At 40.4% G+C, this 21,601-nt stretch overlaps 2 pseudogenes; both read right to left on the bottom strand.

Annotated features, from left to right (window-relative positions):
- Positions 1 to 12,769: 12,769 nt before the first annotated feature.
- LOC149456996 (U2 spliceosomal RNA) lies at positions 12,770 to 12,885 on the bottom strand (annotated as a pseudogene).
- Positions 12,886 to 13,746: 861 nt separating this feature from the next.
- Positions 13,747 to 13,861, bottom strand: LOC149456995 (U2 spliceosomal RNA; annotated as a pseudogene).
- Positions 13,862 to 21,601: the final 7,740 nt, after the last annotated feature.

The following is a 21,601-nucleotide window of genomic DNA, read 5'->3' as shown; positions in this document are numbered from 1 at the left end:
AAATCACGTATATATACGTGATTTTTCATTTCCGGGTAGGGGGCGCGTGAGGCGCGCGACCGCCCTACCCACGGCCGAGGGTGTCAGTCACCGGGTCCTGGCTGGTGATTGTAGCAATCATGCACACAGAGATGGACGCGGTCATCCATTTTGCTCCAAACCCCTCCATATTGTATCTCTCTCTCCCAAATCAGATTCCTCCGATATCCCCCTCCCTCTCTGTGGAGTGACATGTGGTCTAGATGATGACAGAGATCACAGGCAGCAAACTCCTTGGGAGGGCATCATGGCTATAAACCTCACTAGCTGGTGCCCCGATATCTGCCAGACTCTTGCTGAAGAAGGGCTCGTAAAACCATAAACCAAGCCCTCATGGAGCCTCAAAGACATTCCAGGGAGTCGTAAAAACAGACTTACATTTAAAAACTCACTTTTCCATATAATTTTATATCTTCAAATAGGAAATAATTACACAAACATGGAGCACATATTCGCATGGCTCACTCTAAGACAAGTCGCCTGGTATATTACACCCCCTATCTGCCATACACAGGAGAGCAGAACATTATATCTCCTTAACCATTCAAGCAGATATTTCATATCTAACCAATCAGCACACGATTCTGGGTATTAATCTACTCGTGGATAGAATGTTATATGTACCTAGGAAAAGTTATTGGATATAGTATAATTTGGGAAGGCTTTGGTAAAAGCCTGAGCTCCCCGCCTACACAACCCCCTCCCCAAATGAGGCGATTGGTTCTCTGCTTCAGGGAGACACCCTGTGGAGTTCCTAGAAAAGGTTAAGCTGAGTTGAGAAGAGTTGAAGAATTCTCCCTTTTTAACATCGGAACCAACTTGGGAGATGGCCCTTTTGCTCTGAAACCTGATCTGCCTAACCTAGACTGACAGCAAGTACTTTATCCCTCTAAACTTCTTTCTGTTATCTCTTTGCTGTGCTATTGTTCTCTGTATATTTATATATATATTGGCTACATCTTTTTCTGTAAATATTTTTATTGCATCCTTTTGACCTTTTAGTAATAAATCCTACTTTCTGAAAGTGTTGAACTGTTTCTAAAGCTCTTTAATGCAAACTAAGAATCCCTGCCTCTGAAAAGCGCTACTGTGTGTTTTAAACTTTGGTATATCTCTGCGTGCGGTGACAGTGGTATACCGACGATTATTCAAACATCATAGTGTTATTGCTGATCTTGCCGAGTTTCCTCTTTCTCTGTACAAAAAGGAGATGGTGGCAGTGTGAAGGGTTAATTGCATAATTAACCTGACCCAGTAACAATTGCTCCCAGGCTGCCGGCACACAGGTTGTGGTCCATTAGCTGGAAAATCTTTTTGCAGGGTGCAGCTGGGCGTGACATTGTTATGCACGTGACATCACGGTTTTAGTTTGGCTAGTCCTTCGGTCTTGAGTTTGGTGAGAAGGGTTGGGGTCTGACGCCGTGATTGTCACAGTGATTATTATTATTATAAAGATAATAATTATAATAAAGATAATAATACTAAAGTAAGTAAAGATATCAACCAAAACTGACAAAATCAGAAGGTGTATCTACAATTTTGGCCACCAGTGTATGCCCTTCTGTACTGAAATGTATTGTAATTGTACTGACTCCCATATATTGTAAAGCGCTGTGCAAACTGTTGGCGCTATATAAATCCTGTATAATAATAATAATACTCCCTTGTTTTTTCCTTCTAGACATTAGCTATTCTATGCAAATGGTAAACAAAATATTATTGACAACATATGATACAAGTTTTGAGTTAATTTGAGCAGATTTACTGAAAATTATCGACAGAAAGCTAGCTGGTGAAAATGTGAGGAAATGTTGCAATTTTCGTTTGTATATTATTGTGTATATGTTATAGTATTTGCTCAGAATAAAGCATTATGTTGCATAATAGAGATTCTAGTTGCAATGCCTGAAATTTTATATAGAGCTTAGGAAACTATTTTCCATTTTATGTATTTTTTAAATTATATTAGTATAATTAAATAAATTAAAATAATATTGTGCTGTTTTGACCTAAAATGTACTTAAATAACTATATTTGTAGAAATGAATGATGCCATCATTTAAAAGGTCAGACTTGTCACCAAAGAAAAGAGCAACAGCAATAACATTAAGAAATGAAGGTTATAGTTTTCGTGAAATTGCCAGGAAAATGGGTCAAGGAGTTTCTGCATCCGAAGTACAGAAGCTGTGTGCACGATTTACGAAACACCAAAAGTATCTAAACACAGCAAGGCAGAAGAAGGAAAAAAGCTACAACACCCAAAACTGACAGAAGAATTGCAAGACTTGCTTTGCAGAATAGAAAATCCTCTGCCAAGGATATCAACAAGGTGTTGTCAGATGGAGGAATGTCAGTGTCTGACCGAACAGTAAGACTTGTTGCTGCTGGATTAAGAGCTTGAATACAAGAAAAAAAAACATTTTTGAACTCCCAACAAAGAAAAGAGTCGAATGGGCCAAGAAACATCACAATTGGACAACAGAAGATTGGGAAAAATTATTTGGAGTGATGAAACACGAATTTCTATTTTCGGAAGCGATGGTGTTCGATACGTGTGAAGAAGGTCAGGCGAAGAATGCCTTCCTGAGTGCACGACAGCAACAATGAAACACGCTCAAAGTGTCATGATATGGAGCTGCATGTCTTGGTATGGTGTTGGACGAATGCAGGTTATTGATGGCATTATTAATGCAGAGCGATACATCAAAGAGGTCCTGGAACCAAAAGTTGATCCCATCAATAAGCGACTTAGCGGACAAAGGCACATAATTTACTTTTCAACAGGATAGAGCATGCCATACAGCTGGTAAATGCCTTAAATTATTCAATGACAAGAAAATTCCTCTGCTTCCCTGGCCTGGAAATAGCCCTGACTTGAATCCCATCGAAAATCTTTTTGTCAAGATTGAAACACATGGTCTCGTGCAAGAATCCAAGAATCCAAGCAACAAGCGAGGACTCATTGAGGCTATAATCAATTCCTGGCATTATTTGATCACAGAAGAGAATGTCAAAAGACTTGTAGAGTCAATGCCTAGAAGGTGTCAGGCAGTAGTTAAGGCCAAAGGCTATCCAACACGTTATTGAAAAAACACATTGTGACAAACTTGAAATTATAATTTTTATGCTATATAATAGCCAAGATGCATTATGGTACATTTCCAGCCAAAATTGAACTTATTTAAAGATTTTTTTTAAGGCATCCATTTACTATATTACATTTTACTTTTTCTATGACATTATTAGAGATTTTTATATAAAAAGTACTTTAAACTGAAAAAGGTTGTAAAAATGTAAGGTGTATCCACAATTTTGGCCACCAGTGTAAATTTCATTTGGGTGCATCGTTGCATGACTGCGCAATTGTCAGTTAAAGTAACGTAAACCTTTAAACTAAGGGGCATCATCACTAGGATTTGTGCATCTTTATGCAATGCAGGCTGATTATTGTTGGTGAGAGGGACCAGCAGGGTACTGTACATACTGTAACTTCCTCAAAACAAAAAAACTATGGGAACTCCCACAAGTGATGCTGAGTCTACATTATTGAAAGCACTGAAATCTAATGAATGAAAGGGAAGGCCAGGAACAGTAAAGCTGGGTTATTTGAAGCTGGAATTGCTTCCACTTCTATTGTACGCAGTGAGAACCTCACAGTATGCAGTGAAATCTGAGTATGCTATTTGGTACAGGTGAGACGCCTGTACAACCATGCAAAATGGAAGGTAAGGCTGAAGTTCAGCTTTAAACTGGGAGTAGACTTACCTGGGGGTGTCCCAGAACACTCCATTATACATGATACATAAAAATCCCAGGTATAGAAAACTTCAGATGGAGACTTTTCATGTGTATGCACCCAGTCTCATCAATGTTATTCTCAGTAAGACATTTTTCAACATATAGTCACTCTTGGGTTCACCAGTAGTGAGAATAGATTGTTTTTGTTAGCGATCTTAGCAAAATTGAGTCTCCTACAAAACTAGATAGTGTATCTTACATGCCAGGGCTGATTTCTCCGGTCCAATTCTGGGCCCAAAATGGTTCATACTGTATAACATTGTATTTATATAATACTGTATTTATTTGCTTGTATGGGTACCTTAGCTTTGGGTAAAATGTAATGGTATTGTAAAAACTGTGGGTAAAATACTTTAGTATTGCAATCATGCTCTGTATGGAGGATGAAGACAATGTCAGAGGAAATTCATGTCCCCATAAATAACAATAGTCATAAGAAATTAATACTCTTTTTAAGTGCAGATCTCTTTTAACCTGAACTTACAGTAGTTCTTTCATAGTATGGAAAAGGACAATAAATGGATATTAATAAGTAGTGTAAAAAAAAAAATCCTTTTTAGAAAGCATTCCGTGTTTGTGCCTCCTCCACTGGAGCTTCACCCTTAAAGCAAACTTATGCAGGCCATAGACGGGTCGAACATCGGCCGATTTTTCGAACGATAAATGAAAAATCGGTCGTTCGTTCGGCTGACGTTATCACCAACGTATAAAAAAATCATCCGACTAAATCAAAAAAGTTCACCCCATAACTTCTGTCCCTTTCAGGTCACAGCTCATGCGCAGATTTTGTTAAAACGATCGTCCGATTTGGCCATCATTGCCGGGAAAATCAGCCGATCGTCCAAATCAGCCGCAAATTTCCCAACATAACCGATAATCTGAAAGTGCAAAATACACAAAAAACATCCGACGAACTAATCCACTAACGGTACGAAAATCAGCCGATTATTCTTTCGGCCGAAAAATCGGATGATTAACGACCCATCTATGGCCTGCATTAGAGCAAAAATGTACCTAGTTATTATAATAAAAAATAAGTTTTCTTTTTTTTTTCATTTTGACAATTGGGAATTGGCTGAGTATTAATTCATATTTTTCATTATGATTAATGTTTTGTAAATGGGGCCATAGAAGACTTTACAAGTTCACAAGGCTCAGGTGCAAAAATGTTTTAAATAAACTCTTAACATCTAAGGATTTCTTAATTTTCTTTTGGGTGGCTGAGGTGTCCAAAAATTTGGTGTACTTTCTGCTTAGGCTGAATTTTAGAATGGGGGCCAAGAACAGTGTCAACAAACTTGTGTCTTCTATAAGAATAGAAGGTACTTCCACTCTTCCAAACTCTCCAGCAACAAAGATTCAAACCCATATTAGTACTTTAAGTTTTTATTTTGAGATATGTGGGGCATATAGTGTACATTGCTTTAGGTATACACTATTTCTTGAGAAGGTACTAGTAGGTACATAAGTACACTATTCTTGTCTTCATGGCAGTCAGCAGCACCACCCAGCTCAACAAAAGTTGATTTAAAAATGATCTGCCGAACAGTGACTGCATTCTATAATTTACAGTCACCACTGGGGTAATCAGGCAGTACAGCTGCTGAATGCAACAGCCAGAAGGGGAGATTCCTCCTTCCAGGCTGTTTAGAGTGGATGGGGGAATCAATTAATTATATATTATTCAGCCCATGACACAAATGAGAGGAAATGTAATCATATACAGCTAGCTTTAGTCATTGCTGTCAGCTACCCTGCCTGTAGCGGCATGCTAATCTACAAATTTCATTTAAATTTCATTTATGGCATAACAAAAATATACAGTAGAAAAAGAAAGAAGAATCTGCAACTCACATAAAAATATTTGAATTGAAATATTCCCATAATGACTAAAAAAAAGTACTTATACATTATGTACACTATACTTACCCTTTAAGTCATACCAGTTTTTTTTCCTGCAAAACCTATCCCTATAATTATATTATTTATAATACTTGATATATGTGTTCTACTGCTGGGTATTGTTATATTAATATGGATATTTTTGAATTTAGAGCATACCAGTTTTTTTGCAGTTGGAACCATGCAGAATTTATTTATTATGGTTACTTTTAATATAAATGACCTTTCTACAGTCAGTCTATGTAGAAGGCCAGCTAAACAGGTGGTAGTGTGGGAACTGAGTATGGAAGTCCACTCTAAATTTGAGCTAGATAACTCAGATTATAATAAATACTTCCAGATGGCAGCCTATCATTACCTTGAAGGCAAACTGTTTAACGCACATTGAAAGGCCGGATGGGATATTGATTTAGCTAATATGTTTGTTTGACTGTCTAGTAAAGACAAACATGTGTATTAACGTGTCCAATTTATAATGTAAATTCAAATAATTTAGTCATTCATTAAAATACATTATTTAGTTATCATATATTATTTTTTTTACATATGTGATATGTTCTTATACTTCAGATGGTTGCTGGAGTATTAGCCATAATAGGTCCCTCTTGTTTACCTTCATCTGGCACAGATACCGATTCATAATTTTTCCCTGCTTTACAAAAAATATATACTGTATATCTCTGCAAGTAAAGCTGCCCATAAATATTAAATTGTGGTCACATCACTAAATAAAACTCTCTAAAGGGAATATATATTTTGCATACAGTATATTATGTTAAGGAGTAAAAATAAAATGGTAGTTGTTTATATTTAATAGTACATATTTATTTCCCATTTTCCTTTTTGCAGTGAGCAGCTGGTGAGCATATTCTGCATCTATGTTTCAGATAGTTGGTTTACTGTTGAGCTGTGAGTACAGACCTAACAACAGGATTTTAGGTAACATATACACTTCTGAATGAGTAAGCCTAATGACTCAGAGGAAGGACAATCCTCCTAAAATTATAAAAAAACAAAAAATAACCAAAACTGTAGGCTATTGGCCAGGAGCTAGCATAAAACATGTTACTGACACAGATAGCAGTCCTAATTATGATTTTTGGGTTAAATGAAGAAATGTATGGTCTCCACAAAAACCTGTGCCAGATATTTTTATCTTTCTGTACTATGTCTGACAGCCACAGACAGGGGCGGACTGACAACTCATGGGGCCCCCCGGGCAATAGGGTATCATGGGGCTCCTGTGTCTTTGCCCAAACTCAAACAAGCCTATGAAAAAGTTACCAGGGGCATCTCATGGGGCCCCCTACTGACCCCGGGCCCTCGGGCAGTGCCCGAGTTTCCAAATGGTCAGTCCGCCCCTGGTCACAGATATCTAATAGAAAGGGTCTGTGAGGAGAGGTTAGAGGACACTGTATAGTTTTGCTGGTGACACAGTAGATGACTTGGTTTGGTGCAGACTGTGATATTTAACCACTTCCATACAGGACACTTCTACCCCTTTCCTGCCTAGGCCAATTTTCAGCTTTCAGTGCACTCACATTTTGAATGACAACTACTCATGCTGCACTGTACCCAAACAAAATTAGTATTTTTTTTTTTACACAGATAGAGCTTTCTTTTGGCGGTATTTAATCACCACTGGGTTTTGCATTTTTTGAGACATAAGCGAAGAAATTCCAAAAATTTTGGAAAAAAGGCATTTTTCTTAGTTTCTATTATATAATTTTGCAAATAAGTAATTTTTCTTCATAAATTTAGGGCAAAATTTATATTGTTACATTTCTTTGATACAAATAACCCAAATCAGTGTACATTATTGAGTCTGTGTGAAAGTTATAGAGTGTACAAGCTATGGTACCAATCATTAAAAATTGATCACACTTGATCACACCTGATGTACTGAGGACCAATCTTATTTCTTGAGACCCTAACATGCTAAGAAAGTACAAATAGCTCCCAAATGACCCTTTTTTTGGAAAGTAGAAAGTCCAAGGTATTTGGAAGCGGCATGGTGAGTTTTTTAAAGTAATTTTTTCTGACAATTCTTCAGAAAATGAAAACATTGTTATTTTTTTCACACAAAATTGTCACAATAACAAGCTATTTTTAACACCAGGCATAGGCATACTTGCAATTGCACCCAAAAACACATTCTGCTACTCCTCCAGAGTATGATGATACCACATGTGTGACTTTTCCACAGCCTGGCCACATACAGAGACCCAACATCCCAGTAGCACCTTCAGGCATTCTAGGAGCATAAGAGGGGCATACTGTAAATTACTCTAGATTATTACATCAGGCATAATGAGTTTTCTGAACATATCACTTTTTTCCAAAAGTTTTTAAAAAATGTGGAAAGAAAATGAAAAAAAAATTTTTCGCACAAATTTGTCAGTTTATAAGATATTTCTAACACACAGCTTGTACTTACCAAGAGTTATGCCCCAAAATACATTCCCAAGGTATATTCTATCAGGCATAATGAGTCTTTTGACTATGTCTTTTTTTTTCAAAAGTTTTTAGAAAATGTGGAAAGAAAATTAAAACACAGCATGTGTACACCAAGAATTATGCCCCAAAATGCATTCTGCTACTCCTTCTGAGTATGGCAATACCACATATGTGAGACTTTTCCACAGCCTGGCCACATACAGAGACCCAACATTCAAGTAGCACCTTTGGGCTTTCTAAGAGAATAAAAGGGGCATATATTACACATCTAGTTTCCTGACTACCTATCACAGTTTTGAAGGCCCTAGACATCTGGACAGTGGAAACACACACAAAATTACCCCATTTTGGAATGCTAATATCCCAAGTTATATTCTATCAGACATAATGAGTCTTTTGAACATGTCATTTTTTACAAAAGTTTTTGGAAAATATGGAAGAAAATGAAAACTTTTTTTCACGCAAAGTTGTCAATTTATAAGATATTTCTAACACACAGCATGTATATACCAAGCATTATGCCCCAAAATGCATTCTGCTACTCCTTCTGAGTATGATGATAACACATGTGTGAGACTTTTCTACAGCCTGGCCATAAACAGAGACCCAACATCCACATAGCACATTCACACATTCTAGGAGCATAAAAGGGGCATAAATTACACATCTAATTTCCTGAGTACCTATCACAGTTTTGAAGGCCCTGGAGTACGAGGACCGAGGAAACACTCAGAAATGACCCAATTTTGGAAAGCAAACAGCCCAAGGTATATTTATCAGGTATAATGAGTCTTTTGAACATGTAATTTTTTACAAAAGTTTTTATATATATATTGTACATTCATATCAGTCCCTAACCCTCAAGGGGTGTACAATCTAAGGTCATTAATATATTAGTGACATGTAATAATGTCAGAAGCAGTCTCCGATGCATAAGCACAGTTGGGAGGGACATTGGGGACAATGAAAACTGGTGTGTCTCCTAACTCCTTCTCTGTTGCATATCCTATATTTTTTTGGGCATTTTCTTACTGTTTCTGATGGTGGAATGTTTTCAGGGAAATGGCATTCACAAAGTCTGCTGACACAATTGGAGCGAATGCTTTCTGGTGGAGATCTGATAGATTAGGGCAGTGACGACATCTTCTACAAATTTGAAGGTGGTGGGTCTTTCCATTGACTTTTGATAGGTAATGTATGCATTAAAAATGGACATATTATAGCAGAAGAGGAACTTCCTTATTGATAAATAAGGTTGCAGCATCTGATCGTTTAATTCCCCCCCACCATGAATCGATTGTAATTGTAGATACACTCTGGCTTTCAGGTGGGACCTTGTCTTCCATGAATTTCCACCATGGTGTCATTATGGATGGTGGACAGGACGTAAACATCTCTCCTATCCCTCCACTTCACAGCCAACACTTCCTCATTCCTCAGACTTGCAGATTCCCCCCTTTGTAGCCTTGTGTTCACTAGAGTTTGTGGGAAGCCCTTCCTGTTTGTTTGGGTGGTACCACAGACCAAGGTTTTCTGACGGTACAGGTGGCGGAAAAAGGGCAGGCTTGTGTAATAATTATGTAGGTAGTTGTGATACCCCTTTTGAAAAAGCCAGGTCCCAGACAATTTTTTGACTTGTGCCAATGTAGGTTAGGCACCCAGAGGGGCTGGAGCTGGAAGTCTTTGCCTTCATACATGTTGCACTTTCACAGAACTTGTTGAGCTTCAGTCCATACCTGGCCCTTTTGCTGGGAATGTATTGCTTGATTCCCAGACAGCCAGTAAAGTGGACAAGATATTTGTCCACACAGATATTTTAGTCAGGGACATAAAGTTCAGCAGATATTTTAGAAAAAAAAATATTTAGTGGGCGAATATTATATAGTTTGTCATAGCCAGGCTAATCTCGGGGAAGGCACTGTAAATTATCACTGAAATGCCGGAAGCACAATATCATGTCATCACGTGACCTGGACATTACAGCTGAAAAGATGAGAATGTAATGGATGGGGTGGGTGGACCAATATGAATGTAATTAGTTTTTTCTGTAAGTCCAGTGTTGACCGTAAGGCCCCAAAACAATTTAAACTCCTCTACTGCTAGGTGTCTCTATTCAAATGGATGGACATAGCATGAACTGGGGTGGTCTGAGATAAATGTTTGGGCAAAAAGGTTAGTTTGGTCCACTATAATTTGAAGGAAATTATCAGAGAAAAATACATTTTAAAAAATCAATTAGGGAAAAATGTGTTTGGTTGCACTCCTGGCTGTGCACTGAAAGAAGGGTTGTAGATTATCCCGAGGTGGAAGGCAGCCATAATGGGTTTGCCAGGTGTAATATTCCAGTGCTGGTACTGGGCCTTTCATCCTGGGGTCTAGCTCCATTGGCATTTGCCGATTGACCATTGGGGTGTATGGCTCGTGGTTGCCTGTTCTTCAGAGCATCTTATTCTTTTAGGAGGGCCTGCTTCCTCCTCTGATTTGGTCACCGATCCACTACTTTCTACTGGCTCATATTCCGAGACAGAATCAGATGGTGAGAGCTCCCAGCTGCTCTCGTCCATCATACTTAGGATTTTAAATGCATCTTCACTAGTGTAATATTTTTTGGACATCTTGGCTGTATGACAGGTAAACTGCTGATGGGCAACTGTGATGGGTACACTGCTGATGAGCAGCAGTTATGGCACCTATGTGATGGGTATGCTGATTAGGCTGCACTGATGACAGGTACACTGATAGGCTGCACTGATGTATATGCTGCATGACAGGTACACTGATGGGTTGTGCTGTGCTGATGGCCTGTGCTGACAGGTACACTGATGGACTGTGCTGACAGGTATACTGATTATACTGATAGGCTGTGCTGACAGGTATGCTGATGGACTGTACTGACAGGTACAATGACAGGCTACATATCAGGTACACTGATGGGCTGTGCTGACAGGTACACTGATGGGATGCTGTCACGTACCTGGTGGAGATTGTGCTGGAGAGGGGGCTTCTCTTGCACCTCTTGTCCAACACCCCTGGTAGTTATGACAGGGAGTGTGGGGACATAGAGTGGCATGAGGGTCTGGTGTAATAAGTAACACCAGCTGAGATTTTTAGGAAGCAAATGACCTTAGATCACCAGGCAGGAACCAGGAACTTGAACATGGTGACACTTCCTTGGCAGACAGGAGTGTAGCCAGGACACAACCCAAAAGGTAATCAACAGCTAGGCAACAAGGTACAGGAACATCATGCAGAAACGGAGTCAGGATACAAGCCAAGATCGATACAGGAACGCAAGACAGGGGCAGAGTCAGAATACAAACCGAAATCACAGTAGGCAGGCAGAAATCCAAGGACAGATCAGGGGCAAGCTGGGTCGTGCACAGGTAAACAGGCAGGTCAAGACTCAGGTAAAGCAGGAACTAGCCAAAAGACCACTTAGCAATCCATCCATTTCAGAGTGCAGGTTAAATAGGTTGTTTGGTGCCAGTGCTCATACGTGTACCCGTGCGCGTGCACATGTGCAGTTGTTTTCTGCACACGCTAATTTGTTTGCACGAGTGTGACACTGTCTGTTATGTATTGAGCTTTTGCTCATAATTATGAGCATGGCTGTAAGTATGAGCATGTGCTAGCTTTCTCCTACCAACATGTACTGAGGTTTTCTTACAGATGCACAACAGGTACACTGATGGGCTAGCGACAGGTACACTGATTTTTTTTTTTAAGTCCGCAAACGTGCAACTATAACGAAAAAACCCGTAAGTGTTCACAAAAAAAGTGCAAGTGCAAAACACCACACGAAAAAGTGCACTTAGGGGTGTGCTGTGTCCTACCCCTAAAGGGGCTTGGACCGCTTACCCTGATCCCCCGGGGCACGAAGCTCCTGACGGGGACAAGGTTCCCAATTGGTCCTCCTGGCCAAAAGGCCTGGTGGACCACCGTTCCCTATGCCCAGCCGAAGCCGGACATCCAGTACTAGGCAAGGAGGCTCTCCCGAAGAAGAGCCTCCTAGGGATCAGGGGAGGAAGGAACCGTATGGCCACACATCCTCCCCCTAGACTTCAGGGTAGGCCCGAGGACCCACACCCTCCATCCGTGAAAAACACACACATAAGTAAAGTAAAAAGTGACAAAACGTGGGAGTGCGTAATAAATAAGGTAAAGATAAAGTAAAGAAAAAATAAAAAAGTGGTACCGTGCCGAATTGTGCACAGACCAGGCCCTGAGGCCCGTAGCAAAAATTGCCCTGGACTTAGCCAAAAGACCTGGTCCTTAGGGCGCTGTGCAAAAAGAGGTGAAAAACAGTGGCCATGTGTCATCTTCACACCGTGGGGTCCCACACCCAAGTGTTACTAGTGACACCCCTGAGAGCGTCTTCCCCAGGGGGCACTGAGTTTTCGGACTTTTTGCGTCCCCAGCCCCTGGCCAGACCAAGGTAGATCCGTCCAAATCAGGAGGTACTGGGTCTTTCCAGTCTTCCCAGAGGAATTACTCCCGGGGCCCCAGCTTAACTCGTGGCGCTCCCCGGTTTCTGTCCCTCCGGTACTAGCCTTCCGGACCCCCATCATACCAGTGAGGGTACTATACAACAACCATCCCCGCAAAGCTAGAATGGTCGGGAGCACCCCCACTGGACACTGATAAGAACAGATACTACACTTGATCTTAGCCAAAAGGCCGAGAAGCGACAGGTACACTGATTTTTTTTTTTTTTTTTAAGTCCGCAAACGTGAGACTGTAACGAAAAAACCCGTAAGTGTCCGCAAAAAAGTGCAAGTGCAGAAACACACACACGAAAAACGTGCACTTAGGGGTGTGTTTGTCCTACCCCCGAAAGGGCTGGACCGTTCACCCGATCCCCCGGGGCACGAAGCTCCTGACAGGGACAAGGTTCCCATTTGGTCCTCCTGGCCAAAAGGCCTGGTGGACCACCGTTCCTTATGCCCAGCCGAAGCCGGACATCCAGTACTAGGCAAGGGGGTTCTCCCGAAGAGAAAACCCCCTAGGGATCAGGGGAGGAAGGAACCGTATGGCCACACATCCTCCCCCTAGACTTCAGGTAAGGCCCGAGGACCCACACCCTCCATCCGTGAAAAACACACACATAAGAAAGCAAAAAGTGACAAAACGTGGGAGTGAATAAATAAATAGAATAAAAATAAAAAAGTGGTACCGTGCCTAATAGTGCACAGACCAGGCCCTGAGGCCCGTAGCAAAAATTGCCCTGGACTTAGCCAAAAGACCTGGTCCTTAGGGCGCTGTGCAAAAAAGAGTGTAAAAACAGTGGCCATGTGTCATCTTCACACCGTGGGGTCCCACACCCAAGTGTTACTAGTGACACCCCTGAGCGCGTCTCCTCAGGGGGCACTGAGTTTGCGGACTTTTTGCCTCCTCAGCCCCAGGCCAGACCAAGGTAGCATGCTCAAACCAGGAGGAACTGGGTCTTTCCGGTCTCCCCAGAGGAATTACTCCCAAGGCCCCAGAACGAATCATGGCGCTCCCTGGTTTCTGTCCCTCCGGTACTAGCCTTCCGGACCCCCATCATACCAGTGAGGGTACTGTACAACAACCATCCCCGTAAACTAGAATGGTCGGTAGCACCCCCACTGGACACTGATAAGAACAGATACTACACTTGATCTTAGCCAAAAGGCCGAGAAGCGACATTTTCAATGCCCCCTAAAGTCTGAAGGACAGTAAACTGTCCCTTTGTTTAAAAAGTCTGAAACCCCCTGATTTAAGGATTAAAAGACTGGCAGGCTGAAATTCACTGCTAAGGAAAAGAAAAACAATATACTGAGAGAAAATGGAAGTGAAAGTGTTTTGCTGTAAAATATGAGCATAAATTACTCCATGGTGCCTGCAGCTATAAAAATCATGGAGGGCTTGTGTTAAAGCCAATTTACTGCTTGTCCAAATATATAACTTTTTTGAATGTCCATAACGTGGCACCAGTTCCAGCTTAGTCTCCTTTCAAACTGACATGCCTTTCTTTCACTTTCACGTTAAAAAAGAGGAAGAAAAATGTGTGACCATGGATTCCTATGGTACTCTTCACACTGATTTGTTGTGGGTCTGGTGTAATTTTTTCAAATCCTGCTTGCTGAATTTTTTGTGTGGTAAAAAAACTGCACCAAAAATGCACCTCCCCATTGAAATCAATGGAAAACACTGCAAAAACGCATCAAAAACACATAAAAAATGCACCTGCATTGCGTTTTTGGTAGGGTTTTTGAGTCACGTGTCATGTAAAAAATGCACCACAAACATGGGAAAAACGCGGTGAAAATGCAGCAAAAATGCATATGTGTTTTTGCAACGGATCAGTGTAAAAGTAGCCTAAAAGTGTTAATAAAGGTTATTTTTTATTTAAATAACAAACATGTTATGCTTACCTGCTCTGTGCAATGGTATCGAGTGGAGTGGCCCCGGACTCTTCTGGTGTCCTCTGCATGCGCTGTCCCCACCTTCTCTTCTGTGTTTGCCCCATAGCAAGCACTTGCAATGGGGGCAGCGATGCAGGTTTGCTCCAGAGTCAGGCTGTGTGTGTCTATATACAAGATAAAGGCAGAACTAAATCTAACTCTATAGACTCAAACATAAATGAAAATATACAGTATTTCACAGAAACTACACATACCAAAACATTAGGTGAGCAGCTTTATCCTTTATCTGTGCAGCAATTGCGAGCATGATCTTTTTCTACTCAGAAATTGTGTGTGCCTATAGACACACATAGTATGGATCGCCTCTTCCCCCACTCCCTCCTTACTGGATTTGATTGACAGCAGCAGGAGCCAATGGCTCTGTTTTCTGCCTCTGAGACAGTGAGGAAAGAGAGAGAGCAGTGATACTGCTCTCAGGCACAGGACTGTATTGAGATATGGCTTAGGTAAGTAATTAGGAGGGGCTGGGGCTAATTTTGGAAGTTTTTTACCTTAATGCAATGAATGCATTCCCCCCTTCATGCAAGAGTGCAGTGGCCTGGCAGTTTACTGCTTAACAAACCAATACTGCACCATGGTAAGTAAAAGAGACTATCACATGCTACTTTTACTGGTGTTGTGCATTTCCCTTTGTACCAGACAGCAAAATAGAGCATGAGAAGCAGAGGAAAGGGGAATATATGTGGTGGGTAGGGGGAGTGGTGGACAGGGGCACTTAAGTAAGCCTATTCCTTATATCTTCTTGAGCAAAGTACAGGTTCACTTTAAGAAATTTCAGCATTTCTCCTACCTTCCCTAAAGCTGTAATATTAGTGTATTTAGTCTATTTCTTAAAAAAATACAGGACTGCCCATTGAAATGTAAAGGCACTTTTTAATAACATGAATTTACATCTATACAATTGTGTAGCAATTGTGTATGCTATATTGTTTGTTTTGTATTTGCTATAATTTTATTTTCCAAGTGGAGTTACCCTTTAATGAAATTATGTGTTACATAAACAATACTCATATATGTCTATTGCTCAAAATGAAAATATTTACATGTAAAGTAGCAAAAAACACAAGAGCTTGCATTAAAATTACAACTAATACTGAGGAGAGTATATTTGGAGGGGATGACTGAAAAATGATTTCACTTTATCTCTGTCTCTTACCCTACAGAGGGGTTAGCAGTAAGAAGCAGATTAAACCATTTATTACCAACTTCTCAGGAGATAGACAGAGGTGGCACCTGTGGTTTAACAGCTGTTCAATCAATTATGAAGAGACTAGTAACATACACTGTATATGTGCATTCAAATAAAATGTACACTTTTCAGACAGCAATTTAGGGTGGATTTCATGTATCTGTAATACTAATACAGTGCAAACATCTATTAGACGTACACTAATTAACTCATTCATTCATTCATTTTTAGTCTCTAAATAATATGCTTTATCTGATGGTTTTGAGTTTCAGGAGAACTCTGGGATGGTATTTAAATCTCTAAAATATCCATGATAGTTAAACAAAACCGCCATTGTGATTTTAATTAAAATTTTGCAATCATTTTAAAAATATGAGACATCATTTCTTAACACAGTGTCTTCCTCAATCTCAAGTCTCAGAGAAGAGGTATTTCAGAAGTGACGTTACTACCTAGCGTTTATCGCCCACTGAGACTACAGTTCCCATCATGCCCTGGGATTTAGAGTCTTGAGTGTGTGGGACCATGTGCATGTGCGGGGCGGATCAGTAATGTACCACTCATAGGACTCTGACACTGCCCACCCACATTGCTGCACCCTCTTCTGCTCTCCCTATTTTTACTGTGTGACTGCACTGTACATTATCCCCTCAGTGTTGCATGTGCATATGATGAGATACATTTGCACATCCTGCAGGAACAGACAGAGACTCCTGGTTTGTCAGTAAAAGTGTGAGGTCATAGGAGGCGGGACCAGGAGTCTCCTGGAGTACCAATCTAACAAAGCAGCGCAGTGGGCAGATCAGACCTGGAGTCCTCACATTGCAGAGAGTGGTGATGTATGAATGTCACTGCTTGCATTACAAAAGATTACATTGGGGAATGTACAAGACTGACGGCTAGGGAGATAGAGGGCATAGCAGCATCTGGTCTTATGAACAGGCTATGAGCAGAATAGAGGCCTTTTCATTGAATAAAGAATGCTGGGTTTCTGACTGGCAAGAAGACTGTGCATGGTAACACCAACGTATATACTGTTGTGCTCAGACGCTTGCATACCCTGGCAGAAATCGTGAAATTTTGCAAATGATATTGAAATTATAACTGATCATGTAAAAAAAACCTGTCTTTAATTTAACTTCCTCCCTCCCACCTGCCTTTCAGTGCCATCTATCAGTGCCTGTCATTGCCGCCTATCAGTGCCGCCTATCAGTGCTGCCTATCAGTGCCAGTCAGTGCCGCCTATCAGTGCCCATCAGTGCCACCTATTCGTGCTCATCAGCGCCGCCTAACAGTTTCAATCAGTGCTGCCTAACAGTTCCAATCAGTGCCAGTCAGTGCCACCTATCAGTGCCCATCAGTGCCACCTATCAGTGCCATATATGAATGCTGCCTTTCAGTGCCCATCAGTGATGCCTGTCAATGCCCACAAGTGATGTCTGTCAATGCCCATCAGTGCCACCTACCAGTGCCTCCTCATCAGTGCTGCCTATCAGTGCCCATTAGTGCAGCCTATCAGTGCCCATCATTAGCGCACATCAGTGAAGGAGAAAAATTACTTAATTAAAAAATTTTATAACAGAAACTAAGAAAAAAATTTTCTTTTCAAAATTTCAGTATTTTTTAGTTTGTTTAGCAAAAAATAAAAAAACCCAGTGGTGATTAAATACCATCAAAAGAAAGCTCTATATGTCTCAAGAAAAAGATACAAATTTTGTTTGGGTGTAGTGTTGCATGACCGCACAATTGTCATTCAAAGTGCAACAGCGCTGAAAGCTGAAAATTGGCCTGGGCAGGAAGGTGGTAAAAGTGCCCGGTAGGCAAGTGGTTAAGGTTAGTGATCGTATGAAGCCATTTATTATCACATAGTTGGTTGGTTTAAATCCTAATGATAACATAAATCAGCCAAATGGTTCTGAACTAAAGTTTACATACCCTGGAATCTTTGGCCTTGGTACAGACACAAAAGGTGACACACAAGGGTTAAAATGCCAATTAACGTTTAGTTTCCCACATCTGTGGCTTTTTAAATTGCAATTAGTGTCTCGGTATAAATAGGCTGAGCAGGCTAGATACTGGCTAGATACTGAGCCATGGGGATCAAAAAAGAATTGTCAAAAGATCTGCGTCACAATGTAATGGAACTCTATAAAGATGGAAAAAGGACATAAAATTATATTCAAAGCCTTGAATATGCCAATCAGTACTGTTAAATAACTTATTTAAAGGGGAAAATTCAGGGATCTTTTGATACTAAGCCAAGTACAAGTAGAACAAGAAAGATTGCAGCCACAAATGCCAGAAGAATTGTTCAGAATACAAAGTACAACCCACAGGTAACCTCAAGAGAAATACAGGCTGCTCTGGAAAAAGACAGAGTGGTTGTCGTGAAGGAGCTCAATACAATGATACTTGAACAAAAATGAACTGCATGGTCGAGTTGCCAGAAAGAAGTCTACTGCGCCAATGCCACAAAAAAGCTTAGTGGGGCGTGTCAAGGTGTTGTCGGGCATATTGTAACTGGGCTTTTTTGTGGCATTGACGCAGTAACGGCTTATTTCTGGCAACTCGACCATGCAACTCATTTTGTTCAAATATCATCATATTGTGCTTCCTTCCTCTTGGACCCAGTCAAAGGGATGCTGAGGTGGGTGGGAAAGGGTAACCCTTAAACCAGTGACACTTAAAGTGTTACTAAACCCACAACAGTAAAATCAGTCTGTATATGCAGTAAAGCATGCTTGTAATATTCACTGTGGAACCTAAGGGGTTAATCCCCCACATTGTGTAAAAAGAATGTTTGATCCTGACTTCTCTGATCCTCCCCTTCTTTCAGTGTCCCCCTCTTATCTACTGATAAGACATATCATGTGGAGACACTCTGCACATGCTCAGTTTGCATGTGATCAGCACAGAGCCAATCAGTACTGTCCAGACAGAGGTCAGGGTTTCAGCATTCTCCTAGAGCAAAATGAAAACTCTTCCTACAAGCTGTAACATGTGCTTGGCTGGACACTGATAGAAGTCACAAGAAGTCACAAGTGCATTTCCATGGTCTGTGTACTCTGGGCGACCAGATATTGTGACCTGGTTTAGTAACACTTTAAACCAGACATATGCAGTTTTTAACAAAGTTACTTCAGCCAAAACATTGTCTTTTTTTAATAGAAGGCACATGTTTAATGCTTTGTCCTCTCTGGGGAGATTTTATGTCATTTCCTGTCCTGTTCCTGCAAGTGAAATGATTAATATTTTGGTTGATGTTTGTCTTGTCTGCATTTTATGGAGTGACATGGGGTTTGTCATTACAAAAAAAGTCAGCAAAAAAAAATGCAGGTGAGTATGTACTTAAATAATCATTCTTCATTTGTTGTACCGCTTTGACAGTTATTACTGGAACAGTTGTTTCCAATTGAAAATTTTCCCTCACTTCCTGTCCCAAGGGCAACTATAAAATTTTGGATTTCCCCTCACTCAATGCAATCCCCAGCTACAGGAGGATGAGTTGTGGATGTTGTCAGACTGGGGAGATTCTGAAAAGAAGTGGTGCATTGCAGAAAAGAAACACACAGGAATTAGGAAGTACTTCCTTTATACTGTCCCCGTGAGGTGGTCTGTGTGTTCTGTTGATGCAGTACATTACAGAGAATTCAAGTTAAAGTCAATTAAGCTTATTATAAATTTTGCAAATGTGTGAAGTTTGTGAAGTTTGCAAACTTTGTGGTGATCCTATAGAAGTCCATGGGATGATCTTGTTATTAATTTCTGGCCATTTGTAGGGATAAAAGGCAAGTATTGTCAAAAAAGGCATGAAAAGCCAGTCATTGTCATAGGGGGACATATACAAATTCCAACATTTAAAAATCTAAAAACAAAATCTCTCCTACATTTACAGTTCTCAGCACTCTTGTATTGAACTGTATTGTTGCTGTATTGCCTCCCGTTGTATTGTAAAACACTGAGCAAACTGTTGGCGCTATAGAAATCCTGTATAATAATAATAATAAATGAGTACACCCCTTTTGAAATGTAAGATTTTAATCAATATCTCAATGAACGCAAGAACAACTTCCAAAATGTTGACAAAACTGAATTTTATAGAACATTTGTTTAGCTCACATGAAAGTAAGGTTAATAATATAACTTAGATTACAAAACATTCAGTTTTACTCAATTTAGTTGATGCAAAAATGAATACACCCTACAACAAAAACTATTTTTTGTATGATCTCCATGATTTGTAAAGACAGCACCAAGTCTTCTAGGCATGGAATTATCAAGTTGGTGACATATTGCAACATCTATCTTTTTCCATTCTTCAAAAATGACCTCTTTTAAAGCCTGGATGCTGGATGGAGAGTGATGCTCAACTTATCTCTTCAGAATTCCCCATAGGTGTTCGATTAGGTTCAGATCAGGAGACATACTTGACCACTTAATCACTTTCACCCTGTTCTTCAGAGGCCTTAGATGTGTGTTTTGAATCATCATGTTGGAAAAGTGCACAACTACTAAGGGTACGGAGTGATGGTAGCATCTTCTCTTTCAATATAGAGCACTACGTCTGTGAATTCACGATACCATCAATGAAATGCAGCTCCCCGAAACTATGCATCCCCACAGAAGGACACTGCCAGCACCATGTTTTACTGTATGCACCATGCACTTTTTTTTGTACTCCCCACTTTTGCTGCACAATACAGTTTGGAAGCCAACAGTTCCAAAAAATGTATCTTGCTTTCATCACTCCAGAGTACAGAGTCCTAGTGGTCTTCTTTTTCAGCATGGGCCCTGGCAAATTTTAGGCAGGCTTTTTTCTGCATGGGCTTTAGAAGAGGCTTTCTTTGTGGACGACACCCATGCATGCCATTCCTCTGCAGTGTACATTGTATTGTGTCATGGGGAACAATCACCCCAGTTTGGCTTTCTTTAGCTAATTGCAGTGAACTTCCATGGGAATTTTCTTCAACCCTTCTCATCAGAAGACACTCCTGTTGAATTCTTGTTAATTATGATTTTGTCTAAAATGTAGCTCCTCTAATCTTTCCTCATAGCTGATCTCCTCCATGCCTTGTCTCAGTTTAGTTGCCCTTCTCTGTACTTTCTCCAGTTTCCCAATGTTCTTTTTGTGAATTGGTGCCCAAAACTGAACTGCATATTCCAGATGAGGTTTTACTAATGATTTGTACAATGGTAATATGATATCTCTCTCTCTGGAGTCTATACCTATTTTAATACAAGAGAGGATTTTGCTCACTTTAGAAACAGCAGCTTGGCATTGCTTGCCATTATTAAGCTTGTGATCTACCAAAACTCCCAGATCCTTCTCCACCATTTATTCCCCCAGTTGTACTCCCCCTAGTATGTATGATGCGTGCATATTCTTAGCCTCCAAGTGCATAACCTTACATTTATCAACATTAAACCTCATTTACCACATAATAGCCCAATTAAACAGTGCACTGAGGTCGGCTTGTAAGTTGAAGACATCCTGTGAGGATGTTATTCCACTGCACAGTTTGGTGTCATCTGCAAAGATTGAAATGGTATTTTTAATCCCAGACCCTATATTGTTTATAAATATATTAAAAAGTAAGGGTCCCAACACTGAACCTTGGGATACACCACTGGCAACCCTAGACCATTCAAAGTATGAATCATTAACCACTACTCTTTGAATATGATCTTTTAGCCAGTTTTCTATTCATTTACATACAGATTTTTCCAAGCTCGTAGACTTTATCTTACACATTAGCCGTGTGTGGGGAAC

The sequence above is a fragment of the Staurois parvus genome, unplaced genomic scaffold (genome assembly GCF_062004578.1).
Source record: "Staurois parvus isolate SC_StPar_1 unplaced genomic scaffold, SC_StPar_1.0 ptg000339l, whole genome shotgun sequence".
NCBI classification, from domain to species: Eukaryota; Metazoa; Chordata; class Amphibia; order Anura; family Ranidae; genus Staurois; species Staurois parvus.
This window is presented reverse-complemented; position numbering and strand designations above follow the sequence as displayed.